At 33.4% G+C, this 27,436-nt stretch overlaps 1 protein-coding gene across 1 annotated transcript in view; it reads right to left on the bottom strand.

The window, feature by feature from the left end:
• Positions 1-27,436, bottom strand: part of TMEM163 (transmembrane protein 163) — a 284,123-nt gene that overhangs the window by 102,041 nt on the left and 154,646 nt on the right. The window lies entirely within an intron of this gene.

A 27,436-nucleotide genomic window follows, 5' to 3' on the forward strand; every position in this document is an offset into this window, starting at 1 on the left:
CATTTTGTTATATGATATATGTTTTTTAATGATATGATGACATTTTATGTTATGTTAGTTACTATTGTTTTGTTCATAGTATAAAGAACATTGAATTGAGAGTCAAAACATCTGAATTTAGGTCTCAGCTCTGTACCCTGCTCTTACTTTAATTTTTTTGGCTTAAATTTGCTCCTTTGTAAAATTAAGAGGTTGGGTTAGAATATTCTATTAACATCCCTCCTAACTCTAAATCCCATGATGTGATGGTTTTGAGTCATGAGATTTCAAAATTCACATCTTTCAAATAAGAAAGAACTTTCTAAACATTAGAACTGCCCCACAGTGAAATAAGCTACTTCAAAAAACAGTGGCTGCTCAAGCAATGGAAAGATGAGTACCTTTCAAAAATGTTAAAGAGGTAATTTGTGCATTACGAAGGTAGTCAAGAGGTGTTCTAAGGTCGCCTTCCAACTCTGTTTCCAACTCTGCCATTAGAAGTTAGGATTTTAGGTTAATGTACATTAGCCCACTGGATACTCATTTTAACAGGGAACAAATAAGAGTAATGGAACCAATAGTTTGAGGAGTTAAGTACAAAGGAATGGAGAGACATTCTTTTGAAATCCTTTTTGTTCTTGCTACTATACCCCTGCTTTTGGGAATACCTCCATCTTTGGAGCCCCAAGAAATAACACTCTGACAGGGACAGAGATCATTTAATTCTGTTCTTTCAATCTGTTATAAAAACGACCTTGTGTACTTTTTCAGAAAATGTGCCTTTGGCTATTCTATCCAATATGAAAGTTGGATCTCTGGGGAATGGGAAGGAGTTTCTTCTCTGTAAATCTATCCGAGTCATTTTTAGTTTATAACAAAAATTAAATTACTAGTTCAAACTTCTTCAATAACTCAGTAATGTACCTTCTTTGGGACCAAACCTAATCATATAGAACTCACTTCTGGGGTTATAAGGAGAAAGAATGAATTAAGATAGTTATTTAAGTAGCTGTGATTTCCTTCTATTTTTATTCTCAGTTCTTATTCTTCAGATACTCGCTCACACAGAGACATCAACAAAAGAAAGATTTTCTTTTCCCTTTGAAATAAACTGATCAATCCTACATTATAGGATTTGGAAACCCATTAAATTTTAATTTGCAAACCCACCCAGAATCCCTCTTCTCCATTCCTGCTTTGATTTTAATTCCTGTATTTCTCTTTGATCTGCATCATACAATTCAATTTATTTTAAATACCTGGAATATACCAGACACTGTGATAAATTCTAAGAATACAAAAAGAGACAAAAACCAGTCTTCATGATGCTTATAATCTAATGGGGGAGACAGCACACAAATAAATATATACAAAGCAAGTTTTACATTGGATAAGAAAGAAAAAGCATTGAAATTAAGATAAGTCAGAGAAGCCTTGCTATAGAAAGTAGGATGACTTAAAAGAAACCAAGATTGTTAGAGTGGAAGAAGGAAAACATTCCATTACAGATATGAAGAATTGAGACAAGAAATGAAGTGTCTTGTTCTTAGAAAAATCGGGACAGCCCTTCACTGGATTCAAAAGTATGTGATAGAGGGTAAAGTGTAAGAAAACTGAAAGGTATGAGGGGGCTAGGTTATGGAGAGCTTTGAATGCCAAACAAAGCATTTGGATTTTCTTGGGGGAGGCAATAGGAAGCCATTCAGAAAGGGATTGGATCAAACTTGCATTTAGGAAAATCACTTGAATGAATAAATGGAGTCTGGATTAAAGGGGTGAGAGACTTGAAGTGAGCAATCCCAACAGCAGGCTATTGCAGTAATCAAAGGATGAGGGGACAAGGGACTTCAGTAGAGTGGTAGCATTATCAGGGAAGTAGAAGGAAGAAATTGCAAAGGTGAAAATATGCATCTTTTAAACCAGATTCCATTGCATTCTAATGGTGGTCAGCAAGGTAGGGAAAAGAATTGCAAAGAAAGCAAAAACAAAAGAAAGCAAAGAAAGGTTTTAAGAGTAAGATTTGAAGGATCTTGTTGTGAAAATCAACCGGTTATTAAAGTGTCACTAGGATGAATGAAGTGTTTGCTTGGTGCTGTATTATAGCAACCATAATAGATAATAACTATAAACTATATCAATCATAATTCCAAAATAAATAATAAAGTATCATTCCTATAAAGGGTCTTCTAATCAAATTTATTTTTAAATAAATTATATTAACTTGATCTCAACTCTCCTATCACTTATTTAACTAAATGCCTACCTGAGCTTGTATATAGAAGCTATATATAGCTTGCTATTTTTAAGGTCCCCTTAAACCACAAACCATGCACTCTAAGTCTTGCCCCTGTCTGAATGCATTTCTCTATTTCCAGCCATGGTTCCTTTGCAAAACAAATCTGGTTCAATTCATTCCCTGGAACTCTTAGCTTTGCTGTAAAGCCTTTGCTGTCTATTTAATTATGTAACATGACTAAACTGTCCTCTCCGTATTTTATGTCCATTTTCTGTTGTTACTGTTGTTGCTGCTACTGCTGTTGTTTTCCCAGAAGTTTGTTCTACTAACTTTTTCTGGGCTTCAACTGACAGAAACTATAAATAAGAGCATTAAGTCCTATTCTAAAATAGACCAACAAATGCAGCCAGGAAGCTCTCTCCTATCCCCCAGACCAACAATTGTGCTCAAAATAGTTATCAGAACTGAAAAACTAGTTGAAATTGTGCTTCCAGAATCAATTCAACTCATCATTTATTAAGTACTTATTAGATAGAAGATCCTGTGCTAAAGGCTAGAAATAGAAAAAGAGAAAAATATTCCTTGGCTTCAATGAGATTACGATTGAGCAAGGAAAAAAAGGAAATAAGATGTGTGCAAAAATAACTGACATGAATTTTGCATTGGTTTCCTCTAACTTGGAACAAATGAAGATATCCTCTCAATTCCCCCAGGGACTATCTAGAAATATGAACATACACAGATATTTTGCCTATGTCTGGCTATGTGTAACTTCAGTGGGTTGAAACCCCCTAATTGGTTGCTGAACTAAAAGAAAAACTAAAGATACAATGGTTAGAAGAAAAGGCAGTTTCCAGTCAGTGACCATCTTGGCTTCCACACTCCTGGCAGCAATATAGGATTCCTGTAAGGAGTGGGAAAGGAAGCTATTTTCTACCTGGGCAAAATGGCAGCAGGAGCCAATATCTCAATTATTTGGACTTGTACCTGGATCACTGGCTACTTTTTCCTTTAGCACACAACTTGTGAGTACTGAATGGTCCTGAAAGACCTCAGAGAAGTAGAAGCAGCCGAAAATCATCATCAGAAAGAAAGCAAGACCACTGGGAAGATCTTGCTTAATGTTTGAATGGATTATTGCATCCTAACAAGGCTTCAATATCAGCCTCCCAAATGATTGAACTATTACTGATAAGGTATTGGATCTTAATCATTCTATTATTCTGTATTGATAGTACTCCCTTTTCTATGAAGAAATAACTGTCTGCTCCATATCTGCTTCATGTTTCTCCATTAGCTAGTTGCAGAGGAAAACCCTAGACTCTGAGCTTCTAACTATTCCTATAATTAGCAACTCTATAAGTAACAACTTTCCTTATGTGTATAGTAGAAAAGGACAGTAGGATAAATTATTAGGGAGCCTAATTCCCCATTAAGGAAACATGTAATACTAGATAAAGAATCCAGGATTGACCAAGAAATCTGATACTGAAGCTTGGTTCATGAGAGCTGGTTGTTAAAATTTCAAAATGAACATTCATACTTCAGAAATAGACAAATGCCACCAATCATGATTTGTTCTATTATTTTATTGATTGTTTAGACTTAAAATGATGAAGAAAATGTCAATAATGGAATTTAAAATGGAATCATGTATACACTCACATATGTATGTATATATATATATGTATATGTATATGTATGTATATATAATCAACCCAATCCAAAGTAGTCAATGGCCCATCACTGCTCTGCTTCCCTGGAGGATATCATGTAATAAAAAGTGTACTGGACTTAAAGTCAGAGACGTGGATTTGAATCCTGATCCTTCCACTTGTGCATTCCTGGACAACATTTCAGCTCTCTGGGCATCAATTTTCTTATCTATAAATTGAAGGGGTTGATCTAGATGGATGGCCTCTAGATGCTTTCCTGCTAAAATCTCTGATTCTCATTCTCAGTTGCCTCTTTTAAAATATATATAGGTATATATATATTTCCCCTTCAAGGCAGCCCTTAAGATTTTTAACTTGATTTCACATATATGGAAATGATGGGCAGAAAAAATTATACAGTATAATCTACTTCTTCCTCAGAGTTCCCTGGGAATGGAATCTCCCTAGTCTCAAATCATCATTATTTTATCTTCAGGAAATTGTTAGGAGCCTGACTTCTCCTGTGGCACATTCACATTAATGTGATGCTGAAGTCTTTGTTCTGGCTCTGCTGCTAAAAACTGCTTGCTGCTCTTTGAACAAAAGAAACCCTAGTCAGAGGTACTTAAGCTGGGGTTCTTGAACTTGCCAACTTAATACATATATTGATAACTGTTTTAAAATATTAATTTATAATAATCAACAATATATTAGGTAATTATATGTATAATACAAGAATATATTTAATATAATATAATAAATAAAATTCAATGACCTTTATAATATTATGGGTTTTGTTTTCCAAAACATGTCTTAATAGTTCAAGTTAATTATGAGGAATTCTTGAAAAGGCTTCGGATAATGATGCTATAATCACATGCAGATAGCCTAGTGCTCTCTATTTACTGTACCATGGGGTTCCTTCAGAGAATAAGACTTGACCTATCTTTAGGACTAAAGTAATAGAACTTACCTTTGGAATAGAATAAAAAATAATGAATTAAGATGATTATTTACTAGCCAAATAAATTTCCATATCATGCATTTCATCCTGATAGTATTATATATTCAAAATTTCAATGTGCAAAAAGGCAATGAATTCATCTATTTTTGCTCCAGCTGACACAGTCACAAATACTTTGATTTCCAACCTATACCAATAAGGAAAGCCATGGGAATGATTTTGGTTAAGCATCTCAGGCTTTCTGCCCTGTTTCAGTCAATCTCTGACTTTGGTTACTAATGACACTGGGAAAACTGGCAATAGAATCACAGATGTGACTGAGACACAAAACGTGCTTAGGGAATACCATCATTCTCCTGTGCATAAGAAATAGGTAAATTTATCAATCCCTACATATGTTCCTAATTCTATGCTCCTTCTAACACTATTGGGATTGGTAGATTTTCCCAAGCACAGCTGTTACATGAGGAGTAATCAAGATTACAAAGCAGGGTGATTTCATTAGAAAAACTATAGAGTCAAATACATATCTTCTATATAATATATCCTGCATGCAAACAAAGAGCTTCCATCTCCACTCTGAATACAAAGAAGTAGAATATACAACACTATATTTTGGAATTCACTCATAATTTAGATTCTGTCTTTGATGGGGGGGGAAATCTTGATTAATTAAAATAGGATTATAAAAAAATATAAGCTTTTACAGCAGGAAGATATGGATGACCTCATTTCATATCTGCAGTGACTGAAGTTCATACCACCAATCTAATATTGAGTCCCAAAATTTGTGAATCATAGATGCTAGAAGTTTCTTATATAATACACTATTATGATGAAATAGTAGGTAGTTTTTTTCATATGACAAGGATAACTTCCTTTGACTTGAAATTTCAGAAGGGATAGAGAAGACTCTAAAGTTTCCCACTCTTCCACTATACAAAACTCATTTGTTATCTGAGCAATGCAAATTCATCTGAGTCCATGGCCTTTTCCTCCTCAAACCTGAATATCTAGAACAGGGGTCCTCAAACTTTTTAAATAGGGGGCCACTTCACTGTCCCTCAGACTGTTGGAGGGCTGGACTATAGTAAAAATAAAAACTTTGTTTTGTGGGCCTTTAAATAAAGAAACTTCATAGCCCTGGGTGAGGGGGATAATCGTCCTCAGCTGCTGCATCTGGCCCACGGGGCGGTAGTTTGAGGATCCCTGAAATGTCATCCCTGTTCCAGAAGCCCCAAAGCATCTTTAGAAACCCTCAGTAAAATAAAGAGGACATATCTGGACAATGTTAAATGAAGTTTGATAAAGGTTTAGTCGCATGAGTCCTTCCTACACCTGGAAAAGACATGTTGAGCTATTTAGAATGTCTGGAAATCATTTCAAAATGCTGTCTACTCTGATAGAACCAACCCAAAATTCATACTGGAAAAAGAGCCTTAACCCTGACCAAACTTGATAAAGGACCTTACCTGTTCCATGCTGAATTATTTAGCATGTGTCAAAAAAAAAATAAAAATCAAACAATAGGCAAGGGCTATGTTTACCATCATAGGCAGGTCAATGGAACCTTCAAAGCACTCACTACTCCTTCTGCTAAAGTCAGCTTGCAAGCTCCCCAAGAAGCTGAGATATTTTTGGATTCTCAGATGCTAAAGACAGTGCCAAAACTTAATAAATGCTTACTGGACTGAATGAAATTGGTAGGTTTTGGGAGCACAAATCACAGCACATACCTGCATTTTTCCAAAGAAGAAATGAAGATATGTACCATATTTTGAAGGAACTGAGTTTTAGATGAAAAAAATGATTTTAAGTCAACTGGCTCAGGTTCCATCTTTGACACTCGGTAAATATAAGTTATTGTTGTGGTTTGAGATAATCATTTTCAGTCATATCTGATTCTTTGTGATCCACTTTGGGGTTTTATTAGCAAAAATATTGGAGTAGTTTGCCATTTCATTCTCCAGATCATTTTGTAGATAAGGAAACAGAGTCAAGTAGAATTATCCAGGGTCATACAACTGGTAGATATCCAAGGACAGATTTGAACACAGAAAAATGAATCTTATTGACTTCAGGCCCAGCACTCTATGCACTGTACCCCCTACTTGCCATTACTTAGGCTAAGCAGGGCCCAGATTATTCCACTGTATAAGAAGGGATTGAATTACAGATCATTTACAAGGTCCTTTCCATTCTGAGATCCCAAGATAATTTTCAGAATTGACCAGAATGCAGATGGGTAATTGGGAGAAAATGAATATCATAGAAAAGACTAAAGCATTTTAAATGTGCCTTTCATGTTCCTTCTTGGTTTTCTCACAATACTACATAAAAGATGCACAGTTTTTATAGACAGAGTAAGAAATAAAACAACAAAAAAATAAATCTACATGTTTCAATATCCCCCAGGGATGGAAAGTTCATTTGCTCCTCCTGGCTTTTCCAACTTCTTTCAAATGCCAGCTACAGAAGCCTTCTTGCTGCTACTGCCTTCCCTCTGTTAATTATTTCCATTTATTCTGTCTGTAGCATGTTTGTGCATATTTGTTTGCTTGTCTCCCCATTAGATTGTGAGGTCCCTGAGGGTAGCATCTTTTGCCTCTTTTTATATACCCAGTACACAGCATAATTCCTGGAACATAGTAAGCCCCTGATAAATGCTTATCGACTGACCAACTACAAATTTCAAAGAGCAATCACTTTTCTGACACTCCACTGTACCAAATGAGCTCATGTGAAAACAAATATAGGAATAAATAGACTTTCTTTCAGTTTTCTTCTAATCTTGGATAGCTTGAAAGAAAGGACTTGCACCATCATTCATTTTCAATTTGCAATATCCCCCATGCCCTGAATTCTAGATTTCCATAGCCAGCTATCTAGGCCAGGGCTTCCTAAACTTTTTCCAATCAGCACTCCTTTTCACTTGGGAAATTTTTAAATGACCCCCCCCAATATACTTTTATATAAGTATATAAAATAGGTATACAAATCAAATATTTATTGATCAAATATTTATTGATAAGTTCTAATTTCAACATCCACACATTCAGTTACATGACTCCATAGTTTAAAAAACTTTGATTTACGTTATAAATTGCAAAATACTTGCAAACTAGCACTGGTGGAAGAAACGCCTGCAATTCCAGGCCTCTCTGAAGCTACACCCATAAATGAACATATCTGAGTTCCTCCCCTGTTCCCCAAAAATAACTAGAGAGGAAAATCTCTAATATTATTTCTTTCTTAGAACTGTCCTTTGTACCTGCCATTTCTTCCAGGAAACCTTCTTTAATCTCCCCTAATAAAAGATTTTGATACAACATTGTTTTGCAACTCAATATTCACTTCCCATATATAATCTTTTTTTTTAAACTTTTTTATCTTTTTTCCCTTCTACATACAATGTTTATCTTTTATTGGGCAGATCCAAGACTGTAAGTTCCATGAAGGTAGGAACCAATTTATAGCATCTAATGCAAAGTGCTAGAACTTAACAAATGTTTACTGAATGAAAAAATGAGTGGATAAATGCTTAACATATCTACCACCAGACCTTGCATCTGTGGAGAGTATTTTTGCTTTTGTGGTAATTGTAAGACATATTATTTGATGTTATAGTTACATTTGATGTTATAATTATAATGATAGAAGTCCAATATGGAGTCACTTAGAGTAAGTGGTCCTAATGTCCATAAAAGTATATGGGCAGCAATGGACCACTGGTACCTTTCCAATGCTCTATCCATTTTAGTTCTGTGTCAGGTAAATAATGCTAAAGGTTTCAATTACATGAAGCTCTTGACCTGTTGTAAGGACCCTGACTGATTCTTGTTTTGCTATCTCATATGCTAACTTAGTTCATGTTATAGAAACTCTTCCTACCAGAGCTTCACCCAAACATGATATCAATAAATGACCCTGAGAATTTTATTGGCTGGTTGATTGATTAAAGGGAGTGAGTCACTGGGAATCTGTCCCACATAATTTAATGGAGCAAAAAAAAAACTATAACTACAATTTTAGTGCATCCCCTCTGTCACAGAGCTCTTCATCTATGGGATACCTTTGATGCACTGCAGTGATCCCCCTTTCCCCTGTGACCAAAAGGGAAAACTGCTACTAACTACTGCTTCTACATCTTGATGGCACAACAGGATAGCCTTGGATCTAGAATCAAGAAGATCTATCTTCAGATATAGCTTTAGACATTAATTAGCTGAGAGACTCAGTGCAAATTCCCTCTTCTGTAAAATAAAGACAATAATACCTACTTCCTAGGGTTTTTGTGAAGGTAAAATAGATTCATATTCGCAAACCTTAAAAAAACATTCTGCAAATGATAGCTATTATTATTGTTATTTGTTCTTGTTGTTCTTATTGTTGTTTTTCCCCTCCACTTCCAGATTTTCTGGTACTTTTAAGAGGTACTTTTTCTCATTTTAGTCAAGCATAGCAGTTTTTTCTCTCCTGAATTCCCAACCATGGTACCTAATACTAGATGTAGACAAATGAAAGGTGTCTTTTCCTTAATGGAAATGCTGATGAATTTTGCCAGATTTCTTTTTTAGGCTGCAGAAAATTGAGAAGCTCATGTTCAGCTGCTAGTTCTGCCTTTTAAAAGTGCTGGGGAGTAAATGAGCAATGAACAAGTCCAGGCAGAAGCCAAAAGCAAACTATTTTCATTTGCAAGGCCACAGAGCATCCAAGGCTGCAGTAATTCCAAAGTCAGTCCTTTGCCCCAGTGTGCACATAAAATATAGCCTGATGCTTTTGGGAAATGAAGACATAGGCCCAGAATGGAACAAGGAGAATGTTTGCAGCTGAGACATTTAAAACACTTTCAGAAGCTCTATCTTTTAAATTAATACCAAAGCCCAGGACTGTGCTATGGGTTAAAATATTTTCCTCAAGCAGCAGGGTCTAATTCAGGTCTTTAAGCTTAAAATTTTTCATATCATGAACCTCTTTGGCAAGTTGGAGAAATCTATGCATTTTTTCTCAGAATAAGGTTTTAAATGCATAAAATAAAACACATAGAACTACAAAGAAAATCAATTATTTAAAAATAATTTATTTTTAAAATTTTAAAACAAATTCATTGACACTAAATTAAGATAACTTAACTTAGTGCAGAGGTTAATAAACTACCCCTTTTAAGAATTTTTTTTTCATATTTTAAAATGAAGTTTTTTTTTATTTTATTTTAAAATGCAAACACCATTCTTAGCTCTCTATGTTCAGAAACAGGTGGGCAACCAGATTTGGCCCTCAGGTATAGTTTGCTGAATCTTGACCTAGTAGATTGGGTGCTAGATTCAAATCCAAGAAGACTTCCTCTGACACTTATTAGTGTGTTACTATAGGGAAATTCATCAAACCACTCTGAGATTTAGTTTCCTCATCTGTAAAATGTAGATAATATGTCCATAATATATGCTTTATAGGGTTTTAATGAAGATCAAATGGGATAATCAGTTTAGCAAATCTCAAAATACTATGTAAGCATCAATTATTATCATTATTATGTACTAGTTCTATAGGGAATTCATCCTTTTAATCATGGCCCCTTAATATCTCCATGGGTTCATTTTCTTTGTATTGTATTGGAATATCTGGAGAAACTGGTCACTCATAAGTTACATCTAGTTGTGGTTTGAAAATTTCGAGTTGAAGGAAGATCAGTTGTACAAAATGTCATTCTGGGCAAACAAAATTTTCCAAATAATACAAGATGGGGCTGTGGCCATTTTTAACTTCATTTTTTGTATATTTTGTAAGGATGCCAAAGGATTGTAATCAGACTTCCATTGTTTTTTTACGAAAGTAATGACTTGGATAAAGGTCTTCATTATCCTTTCCCCACCCCTCCAAACTTCCTTCCTGACTACCAAGAGGCCAGTATTAGCATTTTAAAAATCTGCTGGTTGGCTCATTATAGGAGGTGAGAAGAAAATAACTTGAACTTACCTTTAGGAGTACACATTTCACCTGATGTGCTCTGGCTTACCACTGTTCTGTCTATTTTAATGTGAGGTTTCCCATATTCTTTTCATGACAGTGGAAGGAACTTGGTCTGACCTTTTCTTTTAAAGGGAACTCTCCAGAATTACTTCAAGCACCCATAATAATGAATTAAGGGAATGATATAGTGGGAAGGAAAAAGAGGCTTAGGGAAGAAAAGTTCTAGTACATCAGAATTCCAGGAGATTTGTGATAGGATGGAGAATTGTAATAGGCAGCATGGACTCAGAAAAAGAAAAGCATGTAACCTTTCAAAAAAGAGAAATAAAGAAAACATAATGCTTTGTAAAGAAAGATGGGAATATTCCTAAGCATTCAAATCAAGGTAGTCTAGTGATATAAGGTATGATCTGTGTAATACTGATGTTGGTCTTACAGCTTACTTAGGGGAAAGGAATTCTGGAAACAAATTCCTTGTGGAAAGAATTGGCAGCTCAAAATCAGAAGGAAACTAAACATAACCATAAACTGTGAGATAGGTAGAATGGGACATGAAAGTCCTCTAACCTAGTCCACCTATTGACTAAGCAATAGTTTCTCTACTATTCATTAGTTTTTCCTGAAAAGCTTATATTTTTTCTAGCTCTTTTGGAAGTATAGATTTGTGTATGGAGATGACAACAGTTCTGCCACTTGATTTAGTTACATTGCTTTTATATCTTAACTAAATGATTTTACTGTTGAATTTATGGTCTATATGGTTGGTAAATTGTGTTATGCTGATACAGTCCCAAATCATAATTTGCAGGATTGATTAGCCTCAGAGCTCAAAGTCTTCAGGGGACTAGTGTTATAGTTCTATGTTAGATTCTATCATTTATTGTAATCATCATTTATTCATGACATTTTTGAAGTCACAAGTTTTCCTGAACATAGGTTTAAGATGTGTATTAAGAGCTTTGGAAAGTTAAAAGTGCTAAATAAATGTAAAATAATTCTATAGAATCCGTCAGAACATCAGATCTCATGCCCCATCCAAATCATTGCTATCTCATGGGTAAAAGGAACAGCAAAAGAAGCTTTGCATTGAAAGGCAAGTATGGTATAACTTCAATATAATATCACACACACACATATATATATATTTTTAATTGGATTTTTCCATCTCTACCAGACTAGAAGTACAGAATCTGAATCCAGAACTTGACATGAAAATTTGATATGTTCTGTTACTGACATGGACATGTTCACCATTTCCTAAGCTCACCATATTAATGTCAAACTTAGTCTTGATAGGAGCTCAGAGCTCCCAAACTTGAGAGATCCACCACTAGTCTCAGCCTCCCTCTTAACAGGGATTACAGGTATATGTCCTCATGCCTGGCTACTTTTATTTCTAAAGCATCATGAACAGAGGTTGAATTAGGGAGCCTCTAAGTTTCCCCTCCAACTTAGAGATTCTATGGTTCTTATCCTTTTTAATATGCCGTTACTTTTCACTTAAAGCATGGCAAAACAAATAATTAATCTATCATTGATTAAGATCTCTTTCTTTGTCGGTCTTTTCATTTAGACCTACCAATAGTGTGATCAGTCCTTAAAAGATGACAAAAATCAAAATTATCTTCCCCCAGTAGAATATAAGCTCCTTGAAGTCAAGAACTAATTTTTTTTTTCCTTTGTAACCTAGTACAGTATCTTGGCCATAGTAATTGCCTTACTCAAAGCTTGTTAAACTGGATCTTTTCCAAAAGATCAAAGTTCCAAATAATATGCTAGCAAGTGGCTTAGGAAAAGTTTTATATATAGAGAGATAAATATATAGATATACATATATACCTATGTGTGTGCATACATGTAGATGTACAGCAATGTACTACCTCATAGAAACTTTTGAAGAATTGAGTACCTAGCACTCAGGATATGTAGATTGGAAAAAACCTGGGGATTAGGTGCTTGCAGCTTATGAGAGAACTCATGGTATGGGATTTTTATTTTTAAATAATGTTTTTTATTTTCAAAATAGATTCAAAGATAGTCTTCAACATTCACTCTTGTAAAACTTTGTGTTGCAATTTTTTTCACCCTCCCTTTCTCCCACCGCTTCCCCTACATAGAAAGTAATCCAAAGATGTGTAATTCTTCTACAATTATTTCTACAATGATGATGTTGCACAAGAAAAATCAGATCAAAAAAGAAAAAATGAGAAAGAAAACAAAAAGCAAAACAAATAACAAAAATGGTGAAAATGCTATGTTGTGATTCACACTCAGTCCCCACAGTCCTCTCTCTGGGTATAGATGGCTCTCTCTATAACAAGTCTATTGGAACTGGTCTGAATCACTTCATTGTTGATGAGAGTCGTATCCATCAAAATTAGTCTTGTGGTTGCCATGTACAATGCTCTCCTAATTCTGCTCATTTCACACAGCATCAGTTCATGTAAGTCTCTCCAACCCTTTCTGAAATCATCCTGCTGGTCATTTCTTATTGAACAATAATATTCCATAACATTCATGTACCATTATTTATTCAGCCATTCCCCAAATGATGGGCATCCACTCAGTTTCCAGTTCCTTGCTACTACAAAAAGGGCTGCCACAAACATTTTTGCACACAGAGATCCTTTTCCATTTTTTATGATTTCTTTGGGAAACAGACCCAGTAGAGACACTGCTGGATTAAAGAGTATGCAGAGTTTTGCAGTTCTTTGAGCATAGTTCCAAGCTCTCCAGAATGGGTAGATCAGTTAACAACTCCACCAACAATGCATCAATGTCCCAGTTTTCCCATATCCCTTCCAACATTCATCATTATCTTTTCCTGTCATCTTAGCCAATCTAAGAGTAGTATGGTATCATGATGTAGGGTCTTAATCAGATGGAGCAGGCATATATATAATATCGGACATATCACAAGGGTGAAATGATACAAGGAATAATAATTGATGCACATATAGAGATTAGCTTTTTAACAATAGACTACTTTTTATAAATTATCAACTTAAATGATCATGACTGTTTTTCTTTAAAAGTTTGATAATCAATTTTATTGTTTTATCATATCATTTTAATGTTTATTATTTATGTATTTAATACAGATATTGAATTGTTACAATTTGTCACTTTATAATTTCTTGACATATGCCTTGTGCAGGCTACCATAAGTTTAATTACTTGACCAATTTATTGTGCAGTTTGAAATGTTTTGTGTTTTACAAAATACTAAAACTGAACAAAGTTTAAATTTCTGGTCTTATCAAGTTAAGGTAATATGACTTTATCCTGCCTATTATGATCCTTAATTTAACCAAGTTTTACAACACAGAAAATTGGATAAAGAGGAAAGGATAGGATCCCCATACAGCACAATGTATCTCCTTCTTCAAATGGACAAATATTCAATGACTTTCATTGCAGTGTTTCCAAAGTTTTTTCAGTCCTGCTGAGCATAATGAAATTTAGGTAGATTTGGCACAGGAAAATGAACTTCTGAGCTATGAAGATTTGTTTTTCCCTCATTGTGGAAGAATTATGAAGCTGAAGAGGTGAACAATGTCCTCCCATCTGCCAGCACTTCTCCTTCCAACCGTGTAGATTTGTAGCCTAAAGAGACAGCTACGATTGGTGAGCTTTTGTGTTACTCCTGACTGTGCTGTAATCAGATGGAAAATGTCAGGTACCCATAATGGGAATCAAGCTGTACCTTTCATTGCAGGTGTCCTGATTCTCTTCCAAAACTAATTTCAGCAGGTGGTTGTATTTCCTATTGACTTACACTATGGTACATGCTGCATTTTAATTGGAATCTTGAGATCATACATTTGGAATTCCCTATGTAATGTGATTTGGCCAAAACCTTTTCATGTTTGTCTTATTCTTTACCATATCAGCTGATCGTTTCCCTTTGCTTCTTCTTCAGCCCTTTAGATTTTGTTTGTTCAATTCAATATTCAAATTAGTTTTAATATCTTTCTTCCTAATAAGTGCAGCATTTATTAAACATTTACTATGTATTTAACATAGTAATGGGGGTGGGAGTGAGAGTAGATTTAAAAAGATAAAATGAAAACTAGTTACTGCCTTTGAGGAGTTTACATTTTTAAAACCATGTACAATCTATTAATTTCTTTCATGATCATAATAGGTATTATTTTAATCCCTCCAGGTCTAAGATTTTTAAAAGGAAATTTTTTTAAAATGTAGTCAACAGACTTGGTTTAGGAAGTCCAGAGAAAGATGAAAATGTTCATAAATTATTAATAGAACTGGAAGGTATCTTAGGATATCAACTAAGCTAATCATCTCATTTGCTTATTTTAAAAAACTTATTAGTTTTTGACATTTACTTTTATAAGATTCTGATTTCCATTTTTTCTCCCTCCCTACTTTTACCCCTTCCCCAAGATAGTACTCAATCTGATCTATGTACAATCGTATTCAGCCTATTTCCATATTAGCCAAACCATCTCATTTTTTACAGATAAGCACATTAAGGTTCGGAGAAGTGAAGAGTCTATTATTCCTCTTATGGAAGTTTTGCCTCTTTTTAGAGGCCATATTTGAAGGGAAAGAAGAGACAGCTGTCAGAACCAGAAGATTTTGTTTTTGAATTAAAAATAAGATCCACAAAAAGGTAGAAGACAGTCAGAAGAATTATTTGATCCCAAGAAATTCACAGAAGCTGAGGGCCAGGACAGAGCAATGAATCCAGTGTCAAACTGTCAATCAGGGGCTAGACAATATGCAGAAGCTAGAGGTCAAGGCAGATTAGGATGTCAGAACCAATGTAAGTAGTCAAGAATCAGGGAACAAGCAAATACTAAAGTCCAATGTCGCTACAAAGCAGGATATATTAATAACCAGATTCTTATACTAAAACTCATCACAAGGTCTGTTAGGAAGTAGCAGGTAAATCATGGCAGGAAGAGGATGTGAGTTAACAAGATGAAAAAAAAAAGTCACATTCAAGAAGACTGAAATCTCACAACTTTCAGGTTCTCATTTTTATTATTATTCATTAGACAATAATGTAAGGTTCTCCTCTTAAATAGAAAGGTAATAGAAGACTGGACTAAAGTTTGGGTTAAGATCTCTCAGATGAAACACTTGAAATAAAAGAAGCATTAACTGATTAAAGTGAATGGCATAGTTGATCGATATTTCCCCAAAAAGAAAAAGAAACAAAATGCTGAGGAATGTAACCAGAGTTGTAAAAGGCTAATCAAGTTGGAAAATGTTTGGGCAAATTCAGCCAGTTTTCAAGTTTTGCAATTACTTTTTCTGGCTACAGAAATTGTGTTCAACTAAAATACGTCTCATTTGTCTCATAATTTGGGAAAATAACTCACCAGTGCCATTTAAGCCATTAATGACAAATTATAGTTCTTTAATAGCCAGAAAACTCATATTAGAGACTTTTAAAGGTTCCTAAGGTCCAACATTTTGCCTAAGATGAAAATAGAAAGATCATCAATGGAAAATTTTCTGCCTATTCTTATTGAAAAGTGAGGAATCAGATTTCCTCAAAGACTTTTCATTTTATAAACTTCTAATCTCTTGAAGTCAGGTCTGTTCATTTCCAAAGCCATGAGGGAGTGACTGATGATTAATAACAGAGGGAGGAGAATTAAGGCTAACTATGAAGTTGGCAATAAACTAAATAGAAAATGCTCACAGGAGATTCTAACATTTCCTAAGGAGTTTAACTGACTTCTGAAAGGTTTTCACAACACTGTGATTCTGAGATTTTCACTTTAATAAACAAAGGGAGTATAAAGGGAAATAATTTTGTGGTGAAATAATAGAAAGCTGTGAACTTGAAGTTACACTCAAATTCAAATCCTAGCTTTATGATTCTAGACAAGTTTTCTAACCTCTATCTTCATCATGGAACAGCCTCAGTTTCTGAAACCCAACCTATTAAGTATGAGGAAAATGTTCACATTCTTTGGGAGAGGTCCCTTAGTTTTCTGTAAACATCAACCTGTCATGTGGAAGCACCACAAAGTAAACCGTCATGGAAGAATGGGAAGGGGCTATCTCTTCCCATTTCCTCTCCACTCTCAATGACTCTCAATGAAAATGAGAACAACCACAAGACAATCAAAATGAATATAAGTGCATAATAAATATACTATTGTTTGCCTTCTCAGTGGGTGGGGGAGAGCAAGGAAGAAAGGAAATAATTTAGAACTCAATTTTTTTAAATGAATATTTGATCATATTTGTCATTTCTCATAGCTCAGTAATATTTCACTCATACAACAACTTGTTTAGCTATTCCTTAAGTGATGAACAACTGCTTCCAGTTTGAACTCACTTTTCAAGCTATATACATTCTCATACTGTTTAGTCATGTGCTGTAATTTGCACTGCTAAGTATGTGGGGCAGGATTTGAATTTGAGTCTTTTTAACTTCAAGTTCACAGCTTTCTATTATTTCACCATAAAATTATCCCCCTTTATACTCCCTTTGTTTATTAAAGTGAAAATCTCAGAATCACAATTTAAAAGTACACATATAAATTTGGAAATATTTAATGAAATGAAAATATATTGATTTTTAAAAGTAAATAGAATTCAAAAAATAAACATGTTCCCAAAGAACAGATGTGAAAAGACACCTCTCCTCATTCCTACTCTTTGTAGCAACCAGAGGTTGATACTATATGGTTTATAGTAAATATATTTAAACTTTTCCAATAAATTTATCAGTTTTGCTTATTTTTTTTCTTTTTATAGAGTGAGTCCTAGTCTAATGCTATTCACACACAGTGTCCCAATAGTCTTAGTATTTTAACAGCTTTTTGCCTTTAAAATAACAAAAGGAAAGTGAATTTTCCAGATTTTTGTAGTATTTAAGAAAACAATATCTAATTTCCAATCTTTACTGCATTCTTGACTTGACAAATCTATTTATAAAATGTGAGCATAGTATATTAAAGATCTTGAAATTTACAAATTGTTGGTGTAAGTCTTGTTATAAATATTCACAATAGATTCAGAATTCTGTTTATTTTAAAGTGAAAGTTTGTTTAAAAAATTGATTTGAATATAGTAAATACTAGGTAATGATAGATGCATAGTATTGAAAAAAAAATTTGCTTTCAGATAAGGAAATGTCCAAACCTCCCCAAACCAAGTTTCTCTTCACTCCAATCTATATTTTTTTGTACCTAGGCAATATGCAGAAGCTAGAGGTCAAAGCAAAACTAGAAGTCAAAATCAAGGCAAACAGCCAAGAATCAGAAGATATAAAGGAATTAATCTCACTTAGGAATTGATATTCACAAAGCAAGATCTAACCACCTCACAATCTCCTTAAGAAACCTCAATGGCTCCAAATTACTTTAGGAAAAACTACAAACTCCTCCATTTGACATTTAAAAGCTTTCACAATCTAATGCCAGACTATCTTTTCATGTTACTAGCCGTGATTCTAAATTCCAGCCACACTGGCTTCCTTTCTGTTCCACCTTAAAACTCTGTGTGTTTATACATGTCCCCCATGATTGGAATGCTTTTGGTCCACACTCCTTACAAACCCTAGCTAAAGTATGATCACTCATGAGGTCTTCTTAATTCTAGAAGTGAGGGGGGAAGACAAATGTTTATTACTCACTTGTTACATGTCCAGAATTATGCAAAGTGCTTTACAATTATTAATCATTTGAATCTCACAACAATCTTGGAAGGTAGGTATTGTTATTATCCCCATTTTACAGAGAAGGAAACTGAGGCAGAATTTAAGAGATTTGTCAATATCCCTCAGCTCACAAGTGCCTGAAATGAAATTTGAACCTGCTTTGGATAAAATCCCTGGAATTAGATCTGACCTAAGTCAGACCAGAGTTCTAAAAGTGGGAGAGGTTAGGTTATGGATTATAGCAATAAAGAAACAAATTAGGAGTAAAAATGGGCTTCAAAACAACAAATGTATAGATTTGGGGGGACAGCTGTGTGTGTATACGTGTGTGTATTTGAACACCAAAGAGCAACCCAACCACAGTTAAATAGCTTGACTAAATCATGAAGAATGGGCTTCTGTTTATCTTACAATGACAATCACACTTTAAGGACTCATTCTGAAGCTTGGAATCTTCTCAGGAAACAAAAGGAATGAATTAAGGTCCAATTTGCTGTTTTCCAGACTAATTCATTCTAAGTATAGTCCTTGCACTTAAGAAAACTTAATCAAAGAATTGATTATCAGGTTCTCCTAATCCTATCGCTATCATTCTAATCCTAAACTATCATTCAGTTGTATACATCAATAAGTCAACATCTACTTCCTGCTAACAGTCCACAGAATGACTTTGGATTTTCAGGGAATAATTCAAAGACTGGAAGTCTCTTTGTGACTCACTGACACTATCAGATTACCTGTCATCTAGAAATTACCAAAATATTTTCTCAAGAGTCTGTCTTTATCTACTAAGCCCATAAATATTATTTTTTTAAAAGACAAATATTTAAGGAACATTAAACATACAATAGTCAAGTATATTTCAGGCCATCAAATATTATGTCAAGAAATTTTAAGCCATCTAATTTGTTTATAATGTTCCCAATATTAATGAGAAACCCCCAAAAGTTCTGAATTTATGATAAGGAGGTAAATCAAAGGGAATGATTTAAGTGGAAAGATATAATTAGAAGAATGACATTAAAGGAAGATAAGACTTCAAAAATAAATTCAATTCTTTCCAATTTTCGTATTCAAATTTCCTAGAAGATTGTTAAATTCTAGAAATCTTGTTCAACTTTGAAACAAAAGGAGACAGATGGAAATGATGTCTCTTTAAGGTGATGCAAAAGATTTTGTCTGAGTTGTTTGTATGTGAAAATCCATTTTCAAAAATGCTGTGATTTTAACTCAATTACTATTTGAGAAACATATGTGCTAAAAAAAAAATGACAACTCAGAGAGATAGATAGATGAATGGATTGATGAGAGATGATTATGAAGATAGATGACTAATAGATAGATGATAAATAGATAGATAATAAGTAGATGATGATGATGATGATAGGTAAATATCTAAATAGATGATACATGGATGACAGATAGATTCTGCTATCTCCCTACAATATCTATGTCAGGGAGAAAAATTACATATATATGTATATATATATATATATATGTATATAATTTACATTACACTTCAAGTTTGTAAGGTACTTTACAAATATTATCTCATTTTAACCTTATAAGGATGCTGGGAGTTATTTATAGATGAGGAAGTCAAAGCATAGAGAGTTTAAGCTCAAGTTTGGCTGTCTTAGTACATCAAAACTTGAAAGAACCATAAGCTGCCTGTTGAATGCTGAAGATTTTTACACTTTGGAAGTAAAAAGATGGTCCCTAGTTCCCTATCTTCAACTACCCCTTCAATTGATTTCATCAGAGGAACCATAAGATTTTTATTAAAATGGTGGCAGTGCAAAACATCAATTGAGTTCATTGTGAAATAACATAACTATCTCATGTAAATATGGATTTGTGTATTTCTTTAGGAAACCATAACTCCAAGTAAAAAATGCTCTGAAAATTTCTAACAGGCCATATTTTTTTCAAAGAACCAAAGAATTCTAAAAGGATATGGACAAAGTTTGGTGAAAGTCTTTCCTCTTCTCAAGAGTTTATTTATTTATAAAGGTAGGCCACCACACAACAATAACATAATGATAATGCAATATACCATCTTTCATTTACAAGGCATTCTAATGTACTTTGACATTTTTGCTCTCATTTTGTCTATATAACAACTCTATTGCAAATATTCTATCACAGATATAGATGAGGAAATGGAGGTGTAGAGAAGTTAACTGACTCCCCAAATGATCCTGCAGCCAATTAGTAACACAGCCAAGAATCAAATATCAGAATCCAAATTTTCTGATTCCTAGACAAATGTCCTTTTTCCTCATACTATGTAAACCCTACAAGAGGTGATCATCTCCTTCAAACTCCCCCCAAATTATACACCAACTCTCAGTTTGAATAACATACGATTTTAATTATGTTTGGTCTATCACCAAATAATTTGAAACGGACACAATGTCTGGTATTCAAACCAGCACACAAAAGCCTAATCTTTTTAGGGGAGAAATATGGGTGGGAGAGTGGATAGAGCACCAGCCCTGAAATCTGGAGGACCTGAGTTCAAATCTGGTGTCAGACACTTAACACTTCCTAGCTATGGAACCCTGGGCAAGTCACTTAACTCCAATTGCCTCAGCAAAAAAAAAAAAAAAAAAAAAAAAAAAAAAGCTATTATGACCCCAGCAGTCACAAATACACTGAATCTTGTCTGCTCTCTCAAGAAGATTTATAATTAGCAATTTAGAATTTACCTCAAACTGAATGGTAAGTAGCTTCACATAAGATGAGATTCTTTATGTATTTTTTGCTTTGCCCTTTTTTTCAATATTATCTTTTTCTCAAGATACCTTGTTGTAATCACTTTCTTCTTGATTGCCCATAATCATTTTAGGTTTATTCTAAAAATGCATGATGACTATTTCTAGAGATTGGAAGTCTCTTGCTAAAATAGATTTCTATCTATCAATTTCTAAATGAATAGTATACAGAATAAATAAATAAATAAATTGTACACAAAAGTACTGAATTTAATGTTTATGTAATCAGACTGAAAACTTGAACTTTAGTATATATGCTGTCAAAATGAGCACTGAAAATCCTATCTTAAAGGAAGCTAAGAATACAAAGATTTAGTCTTTATTCTCTTCCAAATTTCAGTTGACATTGAAATTACACATGAAAATAGGACATCTGGTACCAAAGGATGGTGTTGGAACAGCTGGAAATAATGTCAACTACAGTGATAATCTATATGTGAAGGCTCTTTCAAGAGGGGCCAAAGGTAGAGCTGAAAAGGAAATATTTGTTTTTCAACATATTTACTTTTGTCACTACTGTGTGAGGTGTGTTAGCTCATGGGAATGACTCCAAATTTTCTGGATTCCATTCACTGACAACACAAACCATCAGTTGTCTGGGAGGAATGGCCTCCCGAAATATATTGGATACCATTTTACCTAAATCAAAGCAGGATACCAGCAGTTGCCCAGCTATGACTATTTGAGTATCATAGACCTTCTGTTGTAATATATGCAAACTCATATTTAACACAATAAATCCTACAGCTGCTTATAAGAATTTTAATTTTATATCTATGGGCAGTGATTATATGACTATCTGAATGGCAGAATTTCAAGCACACACAAAAGCATTAATGTGTTTGAGAATAACCTAAATCGCTATGATGTCATTAATTTTAAACTCAGAAGGTTATAGTTAAGAAAGAATCTAGTAGTTTTAAATCAAGATTTTCAACCTTCCACTAGTAATTTCTTTCTGATTATACATGTATATTAACTTTTAAAATACTCATTTTTTATGAATCATGTTGAGAGATAAAAATCATAACAAAAGGAGAAAACTATGGGAGAGAAGGAAAAAAAAAACAGAAAAAAGAAGTGAATGTAGAATGTGTTGATTACTTTCAATCTCCATAGTTCTTTTTCTGAATGCAGATGGCATTTTCTATCCAGAGTTTATTGGGATTACCTTGGATCACTGAACTACTGAGAAGAACCAAGTCTTTCATAGTTGATCATCACACAATCTTGCTATTATTGTGTACATTGTATTCCTGGTTCTACTTGTTTCCCTCAGCATCAGTTCATGTAAATCCTTCCAGTCCTTACAAAAATCAACTTTTTCATCATTTTTATAGAATAATATTACCTTCATGTATCAATAACTTATTCAGCCATTCCCCAAATGATGGATTTTTGCTCATTTTCCAATTCTTTACTACCACAAAAAGAGCTGCTGCAAACACTTTTGCACATATGGGTCCTTTTCTCTCCTTTATGATTTTCTTGGGACACAGATCAAGTATCCACCAGTAAATTTACCCCATCCTTTTCTGCCTTTGCCACGATCTTGCCCAAAGACCATTCAAAAAAGGCAAATAGGTGGCACTATTATAGGGAAAGGCAATAGGCCTGAAGCCAAGAAGACCCAAGTTCAAATCCAGCCTCAGACATTTACTAACTGTGGGACCCTGGACAAGACATAACTTCTGTCTACCTTACTTTTCTCATCTGTGAAATGGAAATTATAATAGCATTGACCTCACAAACCTGTTGTAAAGACCAAATAAGATAATTGTAAGCACTTAGGACAGTGCCTGGCAATTAAAAAGCTTATTTTCTTCCTTCCTATATCTCTCATACATTTTTAAAAAATATTCTTTATTATTATTATGAACTTGACAAATGTCAACAGATACAATCATTTCATTGTACAAAAACAGAAAAAGCACTGCAATTGAAGATAAGAATCTCCACTACATTTTGCTTGAGTTATTTCTATATATTTCAAATTTAACAAATTGGTTCCTACATTGTCCTTTTGGGCTTATGTACCTATATGAACTTTCTTATGCTGATTTTTAAAAAATGATTCCTGAAGGTTTTTATCTTTCTATTTTTCTGTTATTTCTGTGTTCAAGTATCATCACAATCTTCACAATTTCCCCTAATTCTCCCCTCCTCCAAAAATAATAATAAAAGCTCTCTTGTAACACACATATGTAGTAAAGCAAAATAGACCTGCATATTATATTGACTGTATCTGAAAATGTTTATCCCATTCTGTACTTCTATTCCTTTACTTCTGTCAAGACAATCCATCAGCATTCAACAGGAGTTATTATTAGTCATTGCATTGATGATCCATCTTAAGACTTATATGACTTTCATTTAAAAATTAAGTGGTTACTGAATAAACTATTCTACTGGTTTTTATGATTTCACTCTGCATCAGTTAACGCAAGTATTCTCAGATTCCTCTGATTCTTCCCCTCTTATAATTTTTTATTAGTATCCCATTGTATTCATATACGAAAATCTGTTCCATAATTCCCTAAACTAAAGGGCATCCCTAATATCTCAAGTTCTTTGGTACAAAAAAATAAAAAAAAAATTTCTATAAATATTTTGTGTATATAAGTCCTCTCTTTCTCTTTCCTCTTTCTTTTACATCATTTGGGGCATAAGTTTGCAAGTAATTTGCTTATTTAATATATTATTTCTTCAATTTCTTTTTATTGATTTATTGCTGTTGAAAGTATTTCTAGAAATACATTAACAGCAATAACAATGGATATCTTTCCTTTACTCCTGATATGATTATAAAAGATGCTAAAAATTCTCAATTATACTTGATGCTAGCTTTTAATTTTAGATAATACTATCAACAATCTATTTATTCCTATTTTAAAAGTTTTTAAATAAAATGGGTATTTTATTTTGTAAAAAAAAAACCTTTTCTATTCCTACTAATATAATCCTGTTTTTATTGCTTCTGTTACTAATATAATCTATTACATTTATATTTTTCCTACTAATACATTACATCTGCAGTCCTGATATATAAGTCCAACTTGGTGTGTTGTGTAATATTTTAAATATGCTGTTGCAGCCCTTATATTTATAACTATAGCTATTAACATTCTATAATTTATTTCTCTGAATTTGTTCTCCCTTGTTTAGATATCAATGCTATGTCTTATAGAAAGAATTTTGTCAAAGTCCTCTTGTTAAAATTGTATTTATTTAATTTTTAATTTATGAAATAAAACAAGCATTTCTATAATATAATAGAATAAAAAGATGATTTCACATAAAACTGCAAATTTATTACATACAACTTGCTATTCCTTTAAAATATATAATAAATATCATATATTTTTTTTAATTCCCTCATTCCCTGCACCTAGAGATCTTTACCATTAGACACAAATATATATACATAAGAAAGTCATTCTATAAATACTTCTATTTATCAGTTCTTTCTCTGGAGGCAGATATTACTTCATAGATCCTTTATATTTAATTTGAGTATCTATAATAGTCAAATCATTCTAAAACAATATGACAAGAGGCATCTAGGTGGGCCAGTGCTCCATCCACTTGATACTGGGTTATTTAAATCCTCAATTTCTTGGTTCTGTTTATCTGGTGATATTTGTTAAGTATTCATCAATTTCATTTGTTAGCTATTTTATTGCCATAAATTTTTTTCTAATGGTTTTCTCTATTTCCTCTTGTTTTGTCAAGAACTTTATGTTTTCATTTTGGCAATTAGGTTTTTCTCTATTATTTTAAAATCTGACTGGCTAGCAATTTTTATCATGTACCTTCAATCTCTTATTCTCTAATGGCTTCTTTACCTCTGTCCTCAAGACATTTAGTTCCTTTCTGAACAATCCATCACGAAGCATTTATTAAATATATAGCACCTAATATGTACCATATAAGGTCTTAGAAATTTAAGGACAAAAGGGAAATTGTCCCTGTCCTCAGGAAGCTTACATCCTATTAAAAGACTAGCATTCTAGATTTAAAAAACTTATCTTGGTCTATGCTACTAGTACTCCTTAAGTCATTGCTCTGTTTCTTTTCTACCCTTTATTGCCAAATTTTTAAAAAGAGCAGCCTATACACTTTGCCTTGATTTTTTGACTGTTTTACCTCTTCAAATCCAATGCAACTTGGTTTCTGTCCCCACTACTTCAATAAAAATGTTCTTTCCATAGAATTACTAATAATCAAGTGATCTTTTTCTGGTCTCATTCTCCTTGACTCCTCTACATAATCATTTTTAGAGGTAGAAAACAGTTTAAATATCATCTAATTCAATTTCCTCATTTGAAAGACAAGAAATCTAAGGTTATTGAAGTTGAATTCTAAGGTTGTTTCCTAAAAACTACTTTATTACTATATTTCATTGTCTTTTCCCATTTTCTTAATGTCCTTGACCCTTTTGCAGTATTCTAGATTCAGTTTTAATACTGTTAGTGAATCATACTGTCTCTAACTTTGTTTCCTCAAATAAAATAAGGATCATAATAATACTCACCTTGTGAGTCTATAATAAGCAGTGTTTTGCAACCCAGATGTGTTACATAGAATATTCCAAAACTTAAATAAATATATCAGAAAAAAAAAACCTATTATGGTACTATTTCCTTCTAATACCTAGCTGGAAAAACCCTAAACTCCTTTGAATTTTCTCTTCCTCATCTCAGATATCTAGTAACTTTCTAAATCAATTCTCTTTCTATAATCTTTAATTTTTCACCCTTTAATTTCTATTTCCATTTAAATTCTATTTCCCACTCTAGTTCAGGACCTCCTTTTGTTTTCAACTGGTTTTTAATTTAAATATCTTTATTGTACTGAATGTTGCTAATCTATCTCTTCTCTAAAGAACCTTTCATACCACTATTCATATAATCTTCCTAATGTATTTTTCTGATCATATCACTCCTCAGCTTATTTACAAATAAAAGATTCATTCTTGATTCTCAAACCCAAGGTCCTCTACACTCTGATGCTGGTCTAGCTTTTCACAACCATTACCACATTATTACCCTTCATATATTCTGTGATCCAATAAAATTCTATCCCTTGTTTTTATCTTGACCTTTCCCTTCTGTGAGTCTTAACTCAAATTATATCTTGAATAAATTCATTTCACTCCATTCCATTAAAAAAGAAATATTTTAGATTTTTGCACTGTTAAAAATTCTCTCCTCTCCCTTTTGTCTATTAAACCTTAATTTTAAAAACAATATTTCTTGTTCTTGTTTGTTTTGTTTTTAAATGAATAAGTAATACCTTTTTTTCAAGGCCTACCTCTGGCATTGTCTTCTTCTCAATGTACATTTGATTTTCTCCTATAGTTGATAGTGAGGTATCCCTTTTCATATTTCTCATATTTTTCTTGAATCTCTCATGATTTTTTTCAGATCATACTTTCCCCATCCTCCCCCCAACACACATATCCCAATTTCTCATTAAGCCCTTTAAAAACAGGATCTGAGTCACATCCTTTTTATATCCCGCAGTACCTAATACAATGTCATGAACCTAGTAGGCACTTGGTATCTGTTGAATTGACTTTAAAATTAATAGTAATTGTGACTACAGGGAAAGAATGAATGAAACATGAAATGAAGTATTAAATCTTGATTAAAGAGTCGGGATGCTGGCTCTACCTCTGACAATCAACATTCAGTGTATATTTAGAAGAAAAGTCAGTTTTCTTCTGCTTTATAACATATCCCTTTATTATAGTGCTATCAGAACAAAAGGGACAGGGAAAAAGAAAGGTGTGAACTAAGTAGCCAGCATAAAGACTTCTGTGACAGCCCTTGCTAATGAAGTGGTATGGGGGGTGGAAAAACCATACTCATGTGACAGAAGTTGGGGGGAGATGAGAAAGTGAGAAAGTGAATGTGGGTCATGATAAATGAAGAGCTGTGGAGGGAGGGAGAGAGAGAAAAAATCATTTATGAGTGTTCCAGGATCCTCTAATAGTAAAAGACTTATCTTAGTGAGAAAGGGGGAAAAAACAGAATATACTAGCAAAGCAGAGAGAAAGACTCCAACAAAGAAATATGCAATTCTGTACCAATCATAGATTTAAAAAAACAAACAAACAATAGCATGCTGGACTCAAGGATAAGAAAATTCATTATTATATAATGGAATCCAATTTCTTTTCCAGGAGAGAAACAAATTTTAAAT

This window comes from Sarcophilus harrisii, chromosome 3 (genome assembly GCF_902635505.1).
Source record: "Sarcophilus harrisii chromosome 3, mSarHar1.11, whole genome shotgun sequence".
In the NCBI taxonomy this organism is placed as follows: domain Eukaryota; kingdom Metazoa; phylum Chordata; class Mammalia; order Dasyuromorphia; family Dasyuridae; genus Sarcophilus; species Sarcophilus harrisii.